This window comes from Pinus tabuliformis, chromosome 2_1, assembly GCF_031772625.1.
Source record: "Pinus tabuliformis cultivar Carrire ecotype Pingquan chromosome 2_1, CPIR1, whole genome shotgun sequence".
In the NCBI taxonomy this organism is placed as follows: Eukaryota; Viridiplantae; Streptophyta; class Pinopsida; order Pinales; family Pinaceae; genus Pinus; species Pinus tabuliformis.
Window position 1 is genome coordinate 245,624,497 of NC_142299.1, and position 19,859 is coordinate 245,644,355.

The window sequence follows — 19,859 nt, forward strand, 5'->3', positions numbered from 1 at the left end:
ATAAAAAATACATAAAAATCCAAAAAGATGTTTTTTGCTCATTTACTTCCAGAAATAGCTAAGTTAGATGTTGTTTACTCCTTTGAATAGATAATGGCATTATTTTCATGGTTTTTATAGTGCTTTCTGCAAAAGTAGGGTTAGTTGGTTAATTAGGATTTACTTGGCTTGCTTTACATTTCAGTCTTTCTCCTTTCCGCAGTTAGAATAGTATATGTAGAGTAGTCTTTCTCTCTTTTCATCACATATATAGCTTCTTCTGGAATCCATAGAAGTTGGCTTGAGCTCCTAGTGATCTTGTGCCGGCTAACCAAGTGACAACCTGCAGTAAGAACTAGTACTTGTGCATACAGCACCGTCGCTTCCAAGTTTGTTACGAACTACCGGGTTGATAAGAGTAAAGTAGGCAGCCCAGGAGTTGCAGCATCATTGTTGTAATACTGGTGCTCACCACAGACAATGACCAGCTTATTAATCAACAAAAAAATTTAAGGATTCTAACTAGGGAAATCATTGGTAATTGACAAAGGGCCCCTTCATTTATCCACCATAGTCTTTCACACTCAAATGCTTTCTTGTAGGCATGAAAGATTGCATTGCATTAATACTCCTTCAATGAACTCTTATGATTTTGCAAAACATCAATCTAATATAAAATCAAATGCATAATCAAATCGACTTTATGAAACACACACAATATTATCATCAAAGATTCATTGAACCACAATTATTTAACTTAGTTGTGAGGATTAATATCAAAAATTGGTCTACAAGAAACTATTGTTGTCTGCATACACGCATAAAATCTTATTCACGTATCAATCAAAATATAATGCTCAGAACCAAAGCATACAAGTTGATATTCGAATTGTATCTATGAATCTCAAATCAACACACAATAGAGCTTCATTTCAGAGAATCTAACACACACCGAGGCATTAAGGTTGATTTAGTGGGCCCTTACCAACCAACACATGTTGCTCTAAAGAAACCTTAAGTTACTCTTAGATTCAAAACAAAGACATGTGAAATAACATCAACAACAATCTTTCCATTTCTTGGTTCAAATATTACATTACATCAAATAAGTGAAGAAGTGTCCAGCAATTTGGTGTGGTTGTTTTACAATATAAACTTAGAGAATAGACCACAACTAACCATGTTTGAAGACTTTGGTGTTGCTTTTATAGATTATAGGGCATAACATAATGTTCATAAAGCTTATTTCGACATAACTAAACTAAGGAATGGTCCAATAGTTCAGCCATTCATTTGCAAATTTGGAACAATAAGGATCTGGAATGATGCAATCGCACTCAAAATATGTGAACCTTGTATGCAAGCCAACAATCTTAGCCATCCTTTTCCATGTTTTGCTTGTGTGCCAAAAGTAGTTGGCCGTCAATTTAATTTCCAACTTATGCTTCCCTATATGACCATCAACTAGATCTAGCAGATGAGGGTGACTCTTGAGGATGTTGTGAAAAGTAACCATGTGCTCTTTCCCATCTTAAAAGCACATGCCTAAGTTAACCATGAAATTTGGTTGCAAGAACTTGAATGAGTTGCCAGACCTATCTCCATCAACCTTCATTAGTGGGAACAATATAAATTAAGCCCTTTCAATGCATTCAAAACTATGGATAATTAACTATTAACAACATTCTATTACCTCTTAACCCTGGTGGTATGATTTTCCTTTAATATACATAAGGAAAGAGTATATTATAGCTAAAATGGGGGTTTATGGAGGGTATAAGGAAGTCAACTAATAACAAAGACAACATCAATTTAGGTCTTACTACTTTCAAATAATATTTATATTATTTATCATATAAATAATATAATAAAAGACAAATAACCTTTAATTCAATTATTTCTTTTTCTAATAAATAACTAATAAAAAATATTAATGTTAGTAATAGTGTTTGTTTTGATAAAAATACTTAGTAAGAAATAATAAAATCAACAAATAATAATAATAAAATCAACTAATATTATAATAATATTTTCATAACCCGATATGAGAAAGATGTTTAATTATTTTCTTGTTCAATTTCAAGTGGTCACATGTCTCTTTAAAAAAAAAAAAAAAATTACTCTATATATATATATATATATATTTTAAATAAAAAAAAAGAGCAATCTCAACTTAAATATGCATATCACATTAAAAGAAATTTAAATAATAATGATTAATATTCATAACTATGATATTTCAAAACATCATATTTAAATTTAATTAATATACTTATGATTAGAAATAAAATTATGTGTGAAAGCCTTAGAGAAATATATAAATATAGGCCATAAATTAAGATCCACTATATAAATTAAAATAATGATAATTTATATTCATAAACATGACATTTATAAATTTATATATATATATATATATATATATATATAAAATAAAAAATAAAAAAAAGTCAAATACATTAATATGTCATTATATGTATTTTTTCCCTGGGGAAAAATCGTAATTTTCTATTAATTTGGAAAATTACATGTTGTAGATGCCTAAAGGCATATGTTATATGTTAGGCCATAGCCTTCAAAAAATAATTCTATACAAAAATTACCCATAGAGGGTATACAATGACTGTTCAGTAAAAAGATTTATACAAAAATATATAAGGCATAGATAGTTGATGTGTGTTGCAGTATAATAGTTGTAATTAGGGCCTATCAGCCCTCTAATATAGCTGATCGATGTATGGCCTGTGGTAGTACTGAAAATGCTCTGCCTCCTGCTGCTCTTGAATTAACCATAGACCTCTGGGCTGGTTCGCGACCTCCTTGGATAATTGATCGGCAACCTGATTGTGTTCCCTATAAATGTGTAGACAAGAAATATAATCAAATTGTGATTTTAAATGCATGGCATCATCCAATATGTTCCTGAGTGAGTGAACATGGCATGCAGATGTGTTATTGAACCAATTAATAATGATTTTGGAGTCCCCGAATATGTAGCAATTAAAATAATTTTTGGTGATTGTGCATGTGATTTTATAGCAATTAAATGGAATTTGGGTGATTGGTTGTGTTATTCTATAGCAACTAAAGGGAATTTTGGAAATTACATGTGTGATTTTGTAGAAATTAAAAGGAATTTTGGTGATTGTGTGTGTCATTCTGTAGCAAATAAAGGGAATTTTGGTGATTGCTTGTGTGATTCATAGAAGGGATAATTAGTTAATAAGAAAAATGAGATTGTAGTGAATATGCCTCTGTTCACAATTGTAACATCCCCGACCACCTATCAGGCAACACTGTTTAACCTTAACCAAAAAAAATTGATTAATTCACTAGTTTCTTGCAGAAGCTCATAATGCATAAATACCATTTATTGAACTCTAGCTCGTAGTCAAATCCCACCTATAACTCTGTGTAAACCCCATCGTAAGTTTGTCACCTGGGTTTCAACCTTGGCTTTGGATTTATTAAAACATGTATACTTAACAAGCAGTCCATGTAGTGCTTCACGCGGAATTAGGATTTAAATGTAGTGTATTAAACTTATGCATAATAGAATAATATACGCATGTAATTAGCAAACCTTGATTTAGGGTTTATATCAAAAATAGCGTATAAATTGTAAGCATGGCACGTATACTTTCATACACAGGAAGGCATGGTGGAAATACAAGATAATTAACCATATCAAACACATAACCTTGGAACTAAGGATTCAAGCATAAAATCAACATTCCACATGTCACACAAAATGAACTAGTTATCAATATAGAAATGCTGACTCATTGCGGGCTCTCCACATTCCACCTTACCATAGACGATATGGTTCATGGATTTCAACCACTGGTCACCCTTGAGCAAGGAATGCAACTCCATAGGAAAAGGTGACAAGAAACAACATCGCCTCCATGGCCAAGGTGTCAACCCAACAACCATGTTGCTCCTGGGCTCCAGACACCCTCTAAGCCACATCAACTGCCATGGTGCCAACCCAACAACCATGCAACTCCAGGGTTCCAAGCACCCTCCAAACCACATCAATTTTCAATGTGCCAACCAAACAACCATGTTGCTCCATAGCTATTTAGGCACGATCTAGGAAAAAAATAAAACAACTCTCAGCTAGTCCAAACCCAAGCTTAGGGCTTGCCAGCGAGTTGCTCAGCGCTGAACTCAAAAACCATCCTCTAAACAATCACTAGAATCATAGTAGTTATTGCCATAATCATAATGCCTCCAAGAAATTGTGTGTGTGGCCTCTCTCCACCATGTGGCACACCAAACCCATGTGGGCCCGAGTGTCTTTATTACTACCAACATTGGTCACCAAACATCTCATTTCTTATTCATGGAGTTGTACAGCCCCTCAACTCTTACCGTGGGGTGGGCTCCACAGCCAGCCTACTTTATATTATTTTATTATAAAACATGTACATCATTTACAACATATTTACAAGTGTGGCCTTTTGGTCACATGCTCAAGACCGAAAAATATGTTTAAGCATGCTAGCTCTCAAAATATACACAACATAAATACACAAGACATAGGCATTCAATCCCGCAAAATGACTCTCGATCACTAGCCTAATACCCAGATATATAAATTTGCATCATAAACTGGCAGGGGTATTACAACAATTACAACTACAATTATACAAAACATAAATACACAATACATAGGCATGCAGACCCGCAAAATGACTCTGGATCACTAGCCTAATATCAAGGTATATAAATTTGCATCATAAACTGGTAGGAGCATTACAACAATTGCAGCTACAGTTGCTGCCATTAGATCTTTCTGTATCTTCGAGTCTCACCGTCGTCCATCAACAACAGATACCAATTATGTAGTTATTTTCACATTGAGTGTTGCTTTTTAATCTCTATGAATAATTTGTCAAGAGGGGAGGGTTACTGTTAACATACCGGAGCTAGGTTTACTAATCATGGTGGTTTTTGGGTGCCAACAGAACGACGAATTCCATGGAAACATAGATGAGGGGCACTTGGCGGCATCGTTTGCTCCCTAGTTTGATGGTCCACATTTCTACGGATTTCCTATCCTATATAATGTCATTCTCGGCCTCTCATATTTTAAAGGTGAATATTGTCTGATTGCTCATAGGACTAAAATTCATGTTTATCTTTGTAGTTTCCTCGCACAATAACCAAATTTGTAGCAATTAAAAGGAATTTTGGTGATTGCCTGTGTAATTATGTAGCAATTAAAGGTAATTTAATCTTTATGAGTAATTTTTGAAGTGGTAAGGGTTTACTGTCAACATAGTTGGAGCCAGGTTTTCTAATCATGGTGGTTTTTGGGTGTGCAGAATGAAAGTTGAAGCTGGTAGAACGAGGAATGAAATGGAAAATCATAGCAGGGGCAGTGGAAGGCATATTTTTCTCCCCAATTTGATGGTATGCATTTCTACGAGACTCTGATTAGGCATTGATTAAGTCTGAATTTATCTCATAGAAAAAATGAATTTTACTCCAGCGATGAAGTTATGTCACAATTTTTACCCTAGTGATGAACCATGTAACGTTTTTTTACCTCCATCTGCTAGTAGTCATTGGGAAATCACACAGACCTTCACGGGCATATGGGCGATCTGCAACTGACAGACATTTCCATTGAGAATTCAGTGATTCCTAGGCTTTCATATGGGATCATGGTGAGTGAATTTTAATTATGTAATGTGTCGATTGTTCATTCATGGAAATGGGGGATGATAACAAGAAATAAGGGGAGGGGCGGTGACTGAAAACGCTTAATGCCCAGTTTGATGGCCTGCATTTCTATGAGACTCTGATTAGGCCTTAATTAAGTTTGAATTTATCTCATAGACTTTTTATGAATTTTACTCAAGCGATGAAGTTATGTCCCAATTTGTACTCAACCAATGAGCCATGCAACAATTATGACCTCCATATGTCCGTACTTGTTGTGGAAAGCACACAGATTTCCCCTGGCATATAGGCAATCTGTAACTCGCGATCATTTCCACTGAGAATTCTATCATTGTTGGGTTTTGAATTTTTTTTCAAGAGAAAAAATAACAGTTCATATATTAATATAAGTTGTTACAGTTACAAAAATTTTAACCACAACATCTGTGAAAACTGGAATCATCAAAATATGCAAAAAGATATTATAGCATATGCAGCAATAGGAACAGAGCACTCCCGCTGCAAAACAGGGGAGGAGCCATTATAGCATAAAGTATACAATCTGATCATAAAGGAAAAGTCTAGCAACGCGTAGAAAAAAAGAGAACCCCAAGCGAAGGGTAATGCTCCAAAACCAATAATGGTATCCTATTCCAAGCACTCAAAATGAATCTGTCCAGGTATCACAAAAATTCCACAATTGGAAAACCCGTTGGGAAATTCTGCTCCCTGAAAATATGACAGAAGGAGATTGAGTGGAAACATGTCTTCACAGAGGTGATCTGGTCCAACCTCTGGCGTAGAGACAAAACAGCCAGAAAGGACTTCATAATTCTGAAATGTGTTAGGTTGTTCATTCGTAGAAATGGGGATGATAATGATCCTTTTTGTGGCACATGGGGATGGGGAATGCGCTCGAAACACTCTGTTGAAAATCTGTTAGAGCCGGAAGACTTAATATCTTGGGATTGTATATGGGAGTTGGGATTGTATATGGGAGTTGTTTCTAGTAGGATTTTTTGGAAGTGTTTATGGTGGATTTTTCTGGTCGAATTTCTCTAAAATTTGGCAGGAATTTATTGGAATCACAAGCTTGATGGGTAATCCTGTGCAATCCCAGTGCTCTAGGGGTTTTCAAGAGTGTTGAATCCATATATACAAACAAAAAAATTAGTTTAAATAACACAAATCAAGATTTCACCTCAAATTTTTTCACCGGATTCAGCCCATAAAAAGTCCAAAAATCGCACTAAAGACAACTGTATATGTAGCGCAAAGATAAGGTATAGCCTATTAACCCACAAAACATGAATCCATTCAATTGTATATTTCAATTGCAACATATTTTAATATAAATGTTTAAAGAAATTGATCATACAACTTGCATACTTAATCGTGAATTATAAATACAAAGTCAAATAATCAAGAATTTTTTTATCAAATTATATTAATAAATTTTTTTTTAATTACAAATGAGAATAAAGAAATTCTATTTGAATCAATTATTAACTTATATAAAAAAAAAATTAATATAAATATATTTTATTATACAAAAACTATTTAATAAATATAAAATAAAATATGATAAAAATATAAACCATCTTAACTTGGGATCTATCAAGCGTTTAGAGGGATCAAATCTCTAGGTTGCAAATCTTTCCTCAAGTTTTACACTCAAAAAAGAGTTTTGCACCTTGAGAGATTTGATCCCTCTATCCCTCTAACACTTGATAAATCTATAGTTAAGATGGATCTATACATATTAAAACAAGTGGCTATGTAAGACAATGAGTCTATGTTAGATTGAAACTTATTAACTCATATTGTGAGTGTGTTTATTTTGTATTTGTGCCAATATATGTGTTTATTTTGGAATAGGACTTTTGTAATTTTAATTCAATTATCAATATTTTTTAGGTAAATCTCATTGTTTAACAATCTTGTTACATTTTTTAATGTGTATGTTTAACTAATATCTTAATTATTTTTCCTGCAACTTCTTAAATTTGGAGTCATGGTTGGCTTTCAACCAAGGAGCTAGGATTGGAGGAGGTTCATTGTGGCCCATGGTAGGTATATTTGCAAGCGCTCTCTAATGGTCATATCATATTGGTAAACAGAGATGATGAGTTCACTTGGAGCAAATCCCCCTTTGGATTTACATCGTTAAGCTAGGTTTCCTCTTTCTAATGGCTGACAGAGTGCCACTTGATCATATTTGGTGGTGGAAAGTGCTATGGTGTGAAAAATTCCCACCAAAAGAAAAATTGTCCATGTGGTACTTAATAGTGAGAAGTGCCAACATGGGATACATTGCAAAAATGGTTCTTGAGTGGACCGAGATGGTGTTCTTTGTGAAAAAATAGTGAGGGAAGTAGTCTGCACCTATTCATTTCTTTCCCTTTTTATTAGTGAGTGTCAATAACATGCAAGAATGCCCTTTGTCACTTTGTTTTATGGGAAGGTCTAGATTTGGAAGAATTCTGGAAGGTGTGGTGCTCAAATCCTTGTTGTCTCTCTATAAAATCATTCCCTTTCATTATTTGTTGGGGAGTATTGTTGGCCAGGAGAAAACCTATTTTTCAGGACAAGACTTTGATCCTTAATCATATTGTAGCTGAAGCACTAGCCATTTTAAGCCACATTCCCCAAAAGAAGGACCTCACACCTCCCAAAGTGCACAGACTAGATATGATTGATGAATCTATGCCATGGGCCTATTTTTATTAATATTGATAGCTTGAGAGGTACTACAAACCCTAGGGTATAAGGTTGTGGCGGATTTGGTACCACAAAAGGGATTTGTGGGCTAAGCACCCAAGATGTGGGCTTTGTACCCAAGCTTGTAGGTTTGAAACCATGCATTTTGATGATTTGACCCATGGAGATGGTAGAGCACCCTTAAAGGAGCAAGGGGCTGCCAAGAACACCAAGAGAGGATTTGTGAATTGTGAGATATTAATTTCTATATGTTTTATGTGGGCTAATTGTCCTAGTGACCAAATCGGCCTTGACTTGAAAAGACCCTTCTTGAAGGGTTGGTTGTTAGCCTAATAAGACATATAAATAAGGAGATGTGGAGCCTCATTCCTCACATCCAAGTGCAACACTTCATAGTGGAAGACACCTATGAGATAGCCACAGCCAAGGGAAGCCTAACAAAGGAGGGAAAAGAGGTAGTTTATGGTTCTGTTTTCTCATGATAGCAGGTTGAGTTCTTGGAGAAAGAAGATAGCAAAAGAAGGAGGGATTTTGGGCTAATTTTGTGCTAGTTTATCTCTATTTAGTAGGATGCATTTATTTGTTAAGTCAAGTTTGAAGGAGCCATAGTTTAGAGTAGTTCTGGGCCATACGAAGTCTATAATAACAACCTAGTAGGAGGTTGAGTATTGTGGAAAGGCAAGGCTAGAAGGGAAGAAGGGAAAAGAAGAAGTTAAGGGAGGTTTGAGGTCAATTTGAGGGTTGGTTACAGTGGTACAAGAAGCCCTAACTAGTGGGCCAAAAACCTCAGAACCTAGGGCACAACACCAAGGAGGATCTCAGGTAGAAGAGGTATGTTTTGTCATCTTAAGTTGTGTTACTAGTGGGTAGAAGGTCCGAGTTTGGACAACTATCTACACACTCAAAATGAGCAGTTGGAGGGTTGACAATAAGTTCCAAATCAACCCTAAGAACAATCATTTGATAAGGAATTTAAGGACTGTTAGGAGTGCAAAGGAAGTGAAGCCTAAGGGTTTTTCACTTGAAAGAATAAGGGTATCCAAGTGGGTTTATGAACAAACCCTAATTTGACTGTTGGAGAAGGACTTTTGATAGTCATAAATGGTGGCCCTCCATGCCCTAAGTTTGTCTTCATTAGAGCACCATGGGAAGGAAATAGAGGGAAGAAGTCACAAAGTGTTGAGGAGCAGCAAGTGAGCAACCTAAGATTTTTTCACAAACAAATTTGTGAACAACTCACAAGAAGACCCTATGTGTTGATTCAATGATGGACTAATGATCAGCTAAAGGGAAGATTAGTGAGCAGTGTTCAGTGACATAAACTAGCAGGATTCATTGATAGAGGCAGATTGGTATTACTATAGATTAGGAGCCAAAGGAAAGGAAAATGTGTTCAGGCCACGTGGAATGAAAGGGTTGTGGGGTGCCACATCAGTAAGTAGGTCAAGTTTTGTCTTGTTCAGGGTAGATTGGTTGTCAAAGGACTGACACAAAACCCTAGTTGTATTCTTGTATCAGTGATTGTATGAAGGTCGTCATCCCTGGTATAGGAGTTGTAAACAATTGATTAAAGCTTGTTAATACAATAAAGTTGGATTGAAATTGCAAAAAAAATTGTCTATTGTGGATGTGTTGATTTACCGCAATATTTATTCCATTATCTAAAGTAGTCTAGTTATGGCATTTGAGTTGGTTGTGTCAGATATTTGAAGACCCAAACCTAGATTCTATAGTGTCGTGGAAAATTCACTTGGTATTAAAGTTACTTTGAAGGGCCGGTGAAGTAGCTCAGAGGGGGTTGAGATTGTCTAGATCATGGAGCAAAGGATCCTGCTAAAGACGTGGATATGTGGTCTTGACTAGCTTGGTAGCGAGATAGGTTGGGAGTTCTGATGAATTGGTGGTGAAACTGTTGAAAAGTAGTTTGTTGTAGGGGAGGTTGTTGAAAAGTAGATTGTCTAGATCATTGGGACTGCTCAAGGGTTGCTTTGGCATGGACGAGATTGCTTCATGTGATGGAGAGGATGTTGACAGGCTAATTTCTTCTTTGGGAAGAGGTGTTGTACATCCAAGAGTAGAGGCATGTGTTGTGTTTGACCCAGGAGGATGAGTTCTTGCAAAGCTGAGTTGTGGTGATGATGGTTTGTGCTTGACCACAACTCAGACTGACCTTGTAGGACATGAGATTAGTAGTAGTATGAGCCAGTGGAGATCGTGTAGAATCAAAGGGAGTCTAGCTTCAGAGGGAGAATCCTTATGGATATTTAAGATCTTCGGATTCTGTCGAGATACTTCCTACTGTTGGAAGTACATCCCTCGCTAAAAGGGAGTGTTGAGATTGGTAGCTTGGGAGGTACTCCAAACCCTAGGGTATAGGTTTGTGGAGGATTTGGTACCACAAAAGTGCTTTTTGGGCTAAGTACCCAATATGTGGACTTGTCACCCAAGCTTGTGGGTTTGAAACCATGCATAGATTTGATTATTTGACACTTGGAGATGCTAGAGCACCCTTAAAGGAGCAAGGGGATGCCAAGAATACAAATAGAGGTGTTGTAAATTGTGAGATCTTAATTTTTATATGTTTTGTGTGGGATAATTTTCCTAGATATCAACTCGTCCTTGACTTGAAGAGACCTAATCTGAATTTAAACAGGAACACAACAAATTACAAATATAACCATAAATACAAAGATGCAGCAGAAATAACACTTCATTTCTTTAATATCAAATACTGAAATATGCTTACAAACATAATGGAAATAAGACTAACTCGGACGATGATAGCTTATCTTTGAGAAGAGATGTGGCAGCTACATGCCTCTGAATTGTGTTACAATGAGGCTCAAGGGCCTATTTATTATTGAAAAACATGTGAAAACCCTAAACAACCAAAACCCTAACCCCAGGAGATGAAACACCAAGATTTTATGGGCCTTTTTTGGGTTAGTTGGGCAACCAACTTCCCGGGGTCGTAACTTGGTCATATTATCTCCATTTGGCGTGTACGATACCTTGTTGGAAATGCCTCTTCAAATTTACGGGCCTGCAATGAACCTCTAGAAAACACCGTTTAGGGGGTCAAAACTTGATCTGAAAATGAAACTACTTGTTTTTGCTGTTCAAGGTATTCATTTCCATTAAATTTTATGTGCAAACTATTATTGATGTCTTACAATTGAAACAAAGTGTTTTTGGTAAATTTCTTAGTCTTATGTGTGAAGGAGTGTTATTTCATTTCACTGTTTAGCATATCAAATCTGAAAATCACAACAAGATAAAAACACATAATATAACACAACAGCTGATAAGGCAGTTCACCCCTCCTGGGCTACATCTGCCAGGTCCAAGGCCCCCAAATGGGCATGTCCTTGCTCTTATTAGATGCTCAAAATGGTTATACAGTGATAAGAAAGCCTAAACAGGCAAAATAAGCTGTGAAAATGAGTTCAGAACACAGAAAATAGTCAAGAATGACTTTTGTTTCACCTCCAATGGTTAACCATAGCCCAATACAGCTCCAACACTCCCTAGGCCCTAATGGCTCTCCAAGCTTCTTTGCTGAAAAAACACCTGAAGATGAGCTCTGTTGGCTTTGAAACCTATACCATTGGCTCTGGAATGCTCAAAATACCCAAAATCAAAAAAAAAAATCACATCAAAAGGATCTCCTTAGTGAAAGTTATGACCTCTAGAAGTTTTTCTCCAGTTTGACCTAAAATAACTCCACTGAATTTGGATTAACTGGAGTTAACCCCGCGAACTTTGGCAACTCCGCCCAGAATAGCGCACTTCACTGAATTTGTCGGAACTTTTGACGATGACATTTAATGTTTGGTGTCATGGTCACATGGGCCAACTAGACCCCCGCATGCGGAATCGTGGAGCTAACGGTTATGAAACCGTGGCATTAACTATTACCGAGATCCCTGCTGCAACATGTGAACAGCGACCTCTTTAACCAAGAGTTGGATTAACCACCAAGGCTAGGTCTGTGGTCACCACGTTCTGGCCTTATGGATTGGGACTTGGCCCTTAGGGGTTGGCCCCTTTCCACCCCAACCTCAACTTTAATCAAAATTTATATATGAAATAAGTCCATTGAATGTTAAGATCCACTGTGTAAGCGGGTCGGTCGGGCCTGTGGGCTAGTAGCATGGAGACCCTGATCGAATCCTGCGAAGACACAAAAATTTTACCATAATAAACTTGTAGTCTAGGGGCCACGTGGCAGCCTCTGGGCAGGCCACACGGCATCCATTAATTGGCCACTGAAATCCAAGGTTTATCCTTGTGCAATCCGGAGTTGACAAGTTTCAAAGCATGATTGGCCGGCAGGGAATATTTTGTGGAATATTCCCAGAATATTCTTTTTTTAATATTTTCCAAAGTCAAAAGTCAACCCTGGTCACACTGATTCTTGAATGAAATTGTAAACTTCAAACTTGAATAACTTTCACATATAGTGTCAGATTTGAGTGTTGTTCATGGCTACAGGATCATTTCGACGAGGCCTATCCTGTCATTCTGGTTTCAACCAATTCTGAGCAATTCAAAATTTGAGCATTTTTTCCACTTAGGACATGATCACCTGATCACACCTCCCAAATGGGAAGCTTTTGGACCCCAAAAGCCTTCAATTACCTGTTAAGAAGGTGAGGGTATAGCTCCCTCACCCTTTCCACCTCCATCCACTTTGCCTTACTCAATTTGCTGACTTTAAGACCAACCTGAACATAATCAACATTTCCCCTCCTCGAAGTGTGTGTCCTTCTGTCAAGGATAGCATCCTCTTTCAACTCATCCAAAAATTCTGGCGAGAAATCATCTATGGATGGCAGTTGAATGTCACTTTCATGATCAGCAATTAAAGGAGGTTCATACAAACGTAAATTTTCCACATTCACAACAGAATACATTTGCATATATGAAGGCAAATCTAGTTGAAAATCATTATTTCCAACTTGTTTAAGGATCTTGAATGGACCATAACGAATAGGCTTCAACTTTTTACCTTTTCCTTGCATTCTTTCCTTACTAATGTACAACCATACCTCATCCCCTTCTTGAAACTTATGATCAACTCTATGTTTATCATGTCTCTCCTTGTACTTGCCTTGACTTTTTTCAAGTTGTTCTTGAACTTGCTGATGTATGAGCTAAATTATTTCAATGAACATGCGAGCTTTGTCAATGTCACTATGCCCATCAATGGCAACATCCTTCTCAAGAATGAAATCTAAAGGTGACTTAGGCAAATACCCAAAACAAGCTTCAAAAGGTGAAGTATTTGTAGAAGAGTGCTTGGCCCGGTTGTAAGCATGTTGAATGTAATACAAGTGCTCATCCCAAAGCTTGGGATGCTTGCTGCAATAACCTCTCAAAAGATGTACAATGGTTCTATTCACTACCTCTGTTTGGCCATCTGTTTGCGGATGGAAAGCAGTACTCTTCTTCAACTTGGTGTCCATTGTTATACTCCTATACCAATAGGTGTCATATTTCATGATTGACTGGTTGAACTCTGTAATATGTTCATCCTTTCCTTGCTACAAAGGTTTCCATATTATCAAAAAATAAAAAAATGAAAAGAGGGCATGCCCTAAAAAAAAAATCAAAAGGTAAAAAGAATAAAATGGTCAAAAGAAAAAATGAGAAGAAATGAACCCCAAACAAAGAAAGACCAGGAAAGTGTGTGAGTCCAAATGCCACTACTATTTCATTTTTTGTAAATAAAGCATCATGTACAACTTGTTGAACTTTTGCCACAACTGATGAATGACCAAACAGCTTAATCTTGGCCAATTCATGTTTGAATTTCCTGTTTTAGAGATAGAGAATAGAATCTGTCCAAACTATTTAATCTTGGCAGATAAGTCGATAGGCAGAGAAGCAAAGGAGCTCAACAATTTAATCTGAGCCCTTGGAAGTAATAAGTGCAGACTTAGGTAAGCTTACCATGAAAATAAAAGAAAAGTTGAAAAGGGTTTGCTAGTCTAAGTGCACCCGAGCAAGGAAGAAAAAATGTTAGGCAAAGTAGACAGGGTAAGTAGATTGCTATTGTAGAACGAGACTTGTGATGGATTCTGTTTCTCAAAATGTGTGTTAACTTACACCTCTATCACAAGTGCAAGGCAGATATTTTGGAGCGGCTCAAGCGAGGCATGACTAACTCCCCTCATATTTTTCCCTAAATCATTCACTAACTCCCCCAAAGATATTAAAATCTGCTTAATATCACTCATCTCATTTCATAAAACCCTTTTTCACTTGAGAAGCCTAAGTTTTCTGACATTATGGCTTAGCGCTTTCCATTTCATAAATTCATATTATCTTTTTAACTTTTATTATATAAATTCCCGCACCATCACCCTTTCCCGTATTATATTTATATCGTAAAAACCCCAAATAATACATATTTCTCGCCCCTGGTTAACTATAACCATAGCACTGCTTGTCGGGAATTAATAAGTTTATTTAGAAACTTATTAAAAACCCTCCCCGCGCGCAACATGGGATTTATTAAACATCCAGGTTAATTTATAACCACCCCGTGAACCAATCAAAACCATCCCGATATGATTTATTGAGTGTTAATTACATCGGGCCCGTAGCATTAACCTCCAGCCACTTTTTATGAGCGTCTACCATCGGATCTTGGCCCATCCATCCGACGGTCCAAAATCATTTCGCGACCCCCCCCCCCCGTCTGCCACTATTTAACTCCCGGGGAAACGGTGGTTTTGGCGTCGTACCGCTACCACGCGTCGCCCGCCCACTATGCTCACTAGCCCTCCGCCAAAAACCGCCCAAGCCCAAAAGCAGTGTGGGAAAACCGCTTACCACCTTCCCCCAACTGATGTCATTCACAGACGTTAGTTGTCCTCTGCTTACATCACCTTTTGTTGATGTCACTGCCACATCATTTGTCCTGTACCCTTTGCTGACGTCATCCGTCCTTCGAATCAAAATTTCCCGCCAAAAATTCTTTTTTTCAATTAAAAGGGAAAAAGGGTTATTTTTTATATTTTTTGCTACAAAAGGCGCTCTGGGCATATAATCAACCGAGTTCACAGATCAGTTTCGACCACCTCCTGACCAGTAAAGCTCCAGCAAAAAGCTTGCGGGCTCAACTAACCGGCCATTCTACAATTTTCTTCCTCTTCAAATACAGTTGAAATCAAACTGAGGGACTTTCGAGCTCACAGAAGAATCAAACAGAGATATGTAGGGATATTTTGTTACCCTAGCCAGTCGACCTTCAGAAACATCAATGGCCAAAGGAAGGCAGTGTGAAAACACGTTGGCAGTTCTATTTTGCCAGACAGCGGTGAGCAGGAGTCGGTTCAGCATTAAAGAGCATCAGAACAAGTCAAAGTGTATTAGTGTAGAATTAAAGGCAAATCAGTTCAGCATTAAAGAGTATCAAAGTTGACAAAATAAAGCAGATCATAATTTAAGAGCACAGTTAAGACGAACAGTCGGCACAAAGCTACTATAGGACAACTGCAAGCCGAACCCTAAAGGCCTGCCTCCATCAGTTATCTTTCTCTAGCCGCTTCTATTGTTACTTGTAAACTATTTTAGGTTAAAACTAGATATCATCTCACAGCTATTATGAGATATTGTTTGTACATATTTTGTTGTATATATACCCCCTCCATTAGAGTTTGAGGAGGTTGGGTGTTGTGTGGATTACTTAGACTTTGTTGTAATATTGAACTTTGGAATAAAGAGTTGTTGGAATCCTTTATTGTCTAGCCTACTGGATGAAGAATTGATGCAGAGGACTGGTCACAAAATTCTTGAATCAACCTATGGATCAATAAGTACTCTCTACCTTGTGTTTTACAGTTTTCTTTTCTGTTATATCATCTATGTTTCATAATCTGAACGATAAAGAAAAATATTAATTCAGAATTTTCTTGACTGCACTCTGTTTTTAGTCTTTATTATTCTCTGTGTTTTCTTCAAAATTAGCATAAACAATGAATTCTTAATTGCTCATGTTTCCTAATTCTCTCATATTGTTTATTTGCTAAGGAATTCTTAACTGCTCCTTATCAGTAATCATCCATTTTCCCTCTTTCAATATGTTGAAGGATTCTTAACTGCCCTTCACCCATTTGAGTCCATTCCATCTGATTCTAGCCTTTAATTGTTCCATGTTTGACTACCTTGCTCTGTGATGCCATCCTCTGTTGAGAAACCAAATCCAGAAAGCCATCCTTCTTTGACTCCATCATGCCCAATGGACTGAACTATTATGTTTTACCTCACTATTCTATTGAATCTCACCACCCAAACTCAAAACAAAACCCTTGAACTTCATAACTAGCCTAACACCTTTAAAAACAAAGCTAAATCATAAAGAGAGAGCCCTCTCTGGATACAGATTGGCTAGAATCTGTATCTAAAAGATTGTTCTATGGTTACCTCGGCCGTATTCCCTTTCTTACAACTTTTGGGAACAACTTGAGTGATAACATCCATCATCTTCCATAGATTGGACCAAAAATTCCCAACAAACCTGGAATCCCTGTCACTAACAATAGAAGTAGGCAAGCCATAATGAACCCATACATGTTGAAAATATAAATCAGCAGTTTGTTCAGCAGTTATAGTTTTCTTACATGGCATAAGAAGACACATCTTGCTGAATCTATCAACTACTACATAAAAATAATCATGTTGCTTTCTAGATAATGGTAGACCTCCTATAAAATCCATACAAACAATTTCCCATGGTCTAGAAGGTACCAGCAATGGTGTATATAATCCAAGCTTCCTATTGCTAGGCTTGCTTGTAGCACATAATGAACAACCTCTAATGAAACGTGAAACACTATCTACCATGCGAGGCCAATAACAATACCTCTGTAAATGTGCCACCGTTTCTCTTACCCCCAAATGTCCAGCAATAAGAGAAGAATGAGCTTCTCTCATGATACTTAGTCTCTCTCCCTATGGTATACATAACTTGCCCATATGAAATAGAAAATTATTATGCAAATTATAATCATTCTCCTCAACATGATTCCCTCACTCAAGATAGCATACACATCCTTAAAATCAACATATGATGCATATTGTTCTATGTGGCTTTCATGTACAATAGAATCATTCTTAAGTAAAGTAGTAGCACTAATAATAGGCCTTGAAATCATATCGACAAATTTATTGAAAATACCTTTCTTTTACCTTATTACCAAGTGAAATTGTTGTAGGAAGCCCATCCATCTGAAATGTCGTGACGGCTGCAATTTACTTTGCAACTACAAGTACTATAAAGGTTGATGGTCGGTATGAACAACTATTTCTTTGCCCATCAAATAGTGTTTCCACTTTTTGACGCTTTGTACCAACGCATACAACTCCTTATCATATGTAGGATAATTCACAACAGCACCATTAAATGTCTCAAAATGAAATGCGATAGGCTTACCATGTTGTAAGAGAACTGCACCCATGGCGTAATCACTAGCATCGGTCTAAATCTCGAATGGCTATCTCAAGTCCGGTAATGCAAGAACCGAAGCTCAACTTATCTTTTCTTTCAAAGACTCGAAAGCTTTCTGTTTCTTTCCTCCCCATTGGAAAGCACGCTTCACACCTGTCACTGCATGCATAGGAGCTGCTATGGCAGAGAAGTTAGAAATAAACTTCCTCTAATACTGAGCTGCACCCAAAAAACTTCTTACCTATGTAATGGATTTGGGAGTAGACCAATTCAAAATAGCTTCTACCTTAGAAGGATCAATTCTCAAAGAATCTCCTCCTACTATGTGTCCCAAATAAACCACGGAAGTCTTTCCAAATTCACACTTTGGCATTTTAAGAAATAACTGATTTTTCTTCAAAATATCAAGTACTTTCTTAACATGCATGACATGCTCTTCTCTAGACTTGCTGAAAATTAAGATGTCATCTAAGTAGACAATAACGAAATCATCAAGAAAAGGACGTAAGACATCATCCATTACCCGCACGAAAGTTGCAGGTGCATTGCACAAACCAAACGGCATAACAAGCCACTCAAAGAGTCCTTGTTTGGTTTTAAAAGTTGTCTTCCAAATGTCACTTTCTTCGATTCTAACTTGATGATATCCAATACGTAAGTCTAACTTAGTGAAATATTTAGCATCTTTCATTTGATCTAACAAATCATCTATCCTTGGGAGTGGGTAACGATTCTTTACCGTTATTTTATTCAATGCCCTAAAATCCACACCCATGCGCCAAGTTCTATCTTTCTTTGGAATCAACACTATAGGTGACCCACATGGCGAAGTGTTTGGTCTTATGAAACCTTTTTCCAACAAGTCTTTAATTTTCTTCTTTATTTCAGCATTCTCCATGATAGACATGCGGTACATGCCTATGTTAGGAAGAGGACAATCTGGATGTAAATGGATTTCATGATGAATCTCCCTTTTAAGAGGCAAACCTGTTGGTTCTTGAAACATCTCATGATGTGCATCAACTACATCATATAAATCTGATTTAAGCTTGGAATCACAATTTTCAAATGACTCATGATTCACATCAACCTTACGCTTGATCATAAGAAGTACAAAACTCTTACTTGAGTTAACTAGCCTTTTTACCTAACCTGCATTTACCATCACTATATTTGCGTTCTTGCGATGTGCTCTGACAATGTACTCCTTGCCATCTTTGAAAAGATGATATTTATTTTCATGGCGATGGAAGATCGCTTTCCTGTCAAATAAGTAAGGACTTCCCAAAACAATTCCTGATATATCAAGCAGTACTACATCAAGTTCAATTGTGTCAATAAAGTGTGCAGTAATTGCAAAGCGCAATATGCACTTTCTTGAGACTTGTAAGTTTGAATCATTGCATATTCATCCAAGTGGATAAGGCTTTGGATGTGGAATGGTCTCAAGTTTAAGCTGTTTGACCAAGTCTTCTGATATGAGATTTTCTTGTGACCCACTGTCAAACAGTGTGTCAATTTTTGTATGTTTTGAGACTACCCTCACATGGAACAATTCAATTCTTTCTTCCTCATTAGGAGCTTGTACATGACAGTTTGAAGTACTAGTACTTGCTTTAGTTTCAGTTTCCTTTCCCTTTATACTTTTCAAACCCATGGCTGCAATTTTGGTTTCATCACCTAAATCATCACCTAAATCTTGAGGTGTAGTTGTAGTAGCTGTAGTTTTCTTCTTTCCTTTGTTTTTGTTAAACTGATTTCTTTTTTCAGGATAAAGTTTCCAACAATTTTTCTCTTCATGGCCTTCTTTTGAACAATGTTTACATATCACTTTCTCACCCTCCTTTTTGATAGATGCATTCTTTTTGCCTTTTCCCTTAAAGGTTTTCTCTTTGTTTTTTCCCTTAAAAGGCTTGTTTCTACCCTCATCAAAAGTGTTTTTCCCTCTAGTCTCTAAATGTGTAGCTTGTACACAAACTTCGTCTAGACTAGTAGGATTGAACATAAGGATAGTATGTTTAAGGTAGTT

At 36.9% G+C, this 19,859-nt stretch overlaps 1 long non-coding RNA gene across 1 annotated transcript in view; it reads left to right on the top strand.

Moving 5' to 3' along the window:
- Nucleotides 1-5,085: 5,085 nt before the first annotated feature.
- Nucleotides 5,086-19,859, top strand: part of LOC149199604 (uncharacterized) — a 40,762-nt gene continuing 25,988 nt past the window's right edge. The window contains exons 1-2 of the long non-coding RNA XR_016253295.1: nt 5,086-5,213; nt 5,313-5,400. This is a non-coding gene — a long non-coding RNA (uncharacterized LOC149199604). The remainder of the gene's footprint in view (nt 5,214-5,312; nt 5,401-19,859) is intronic.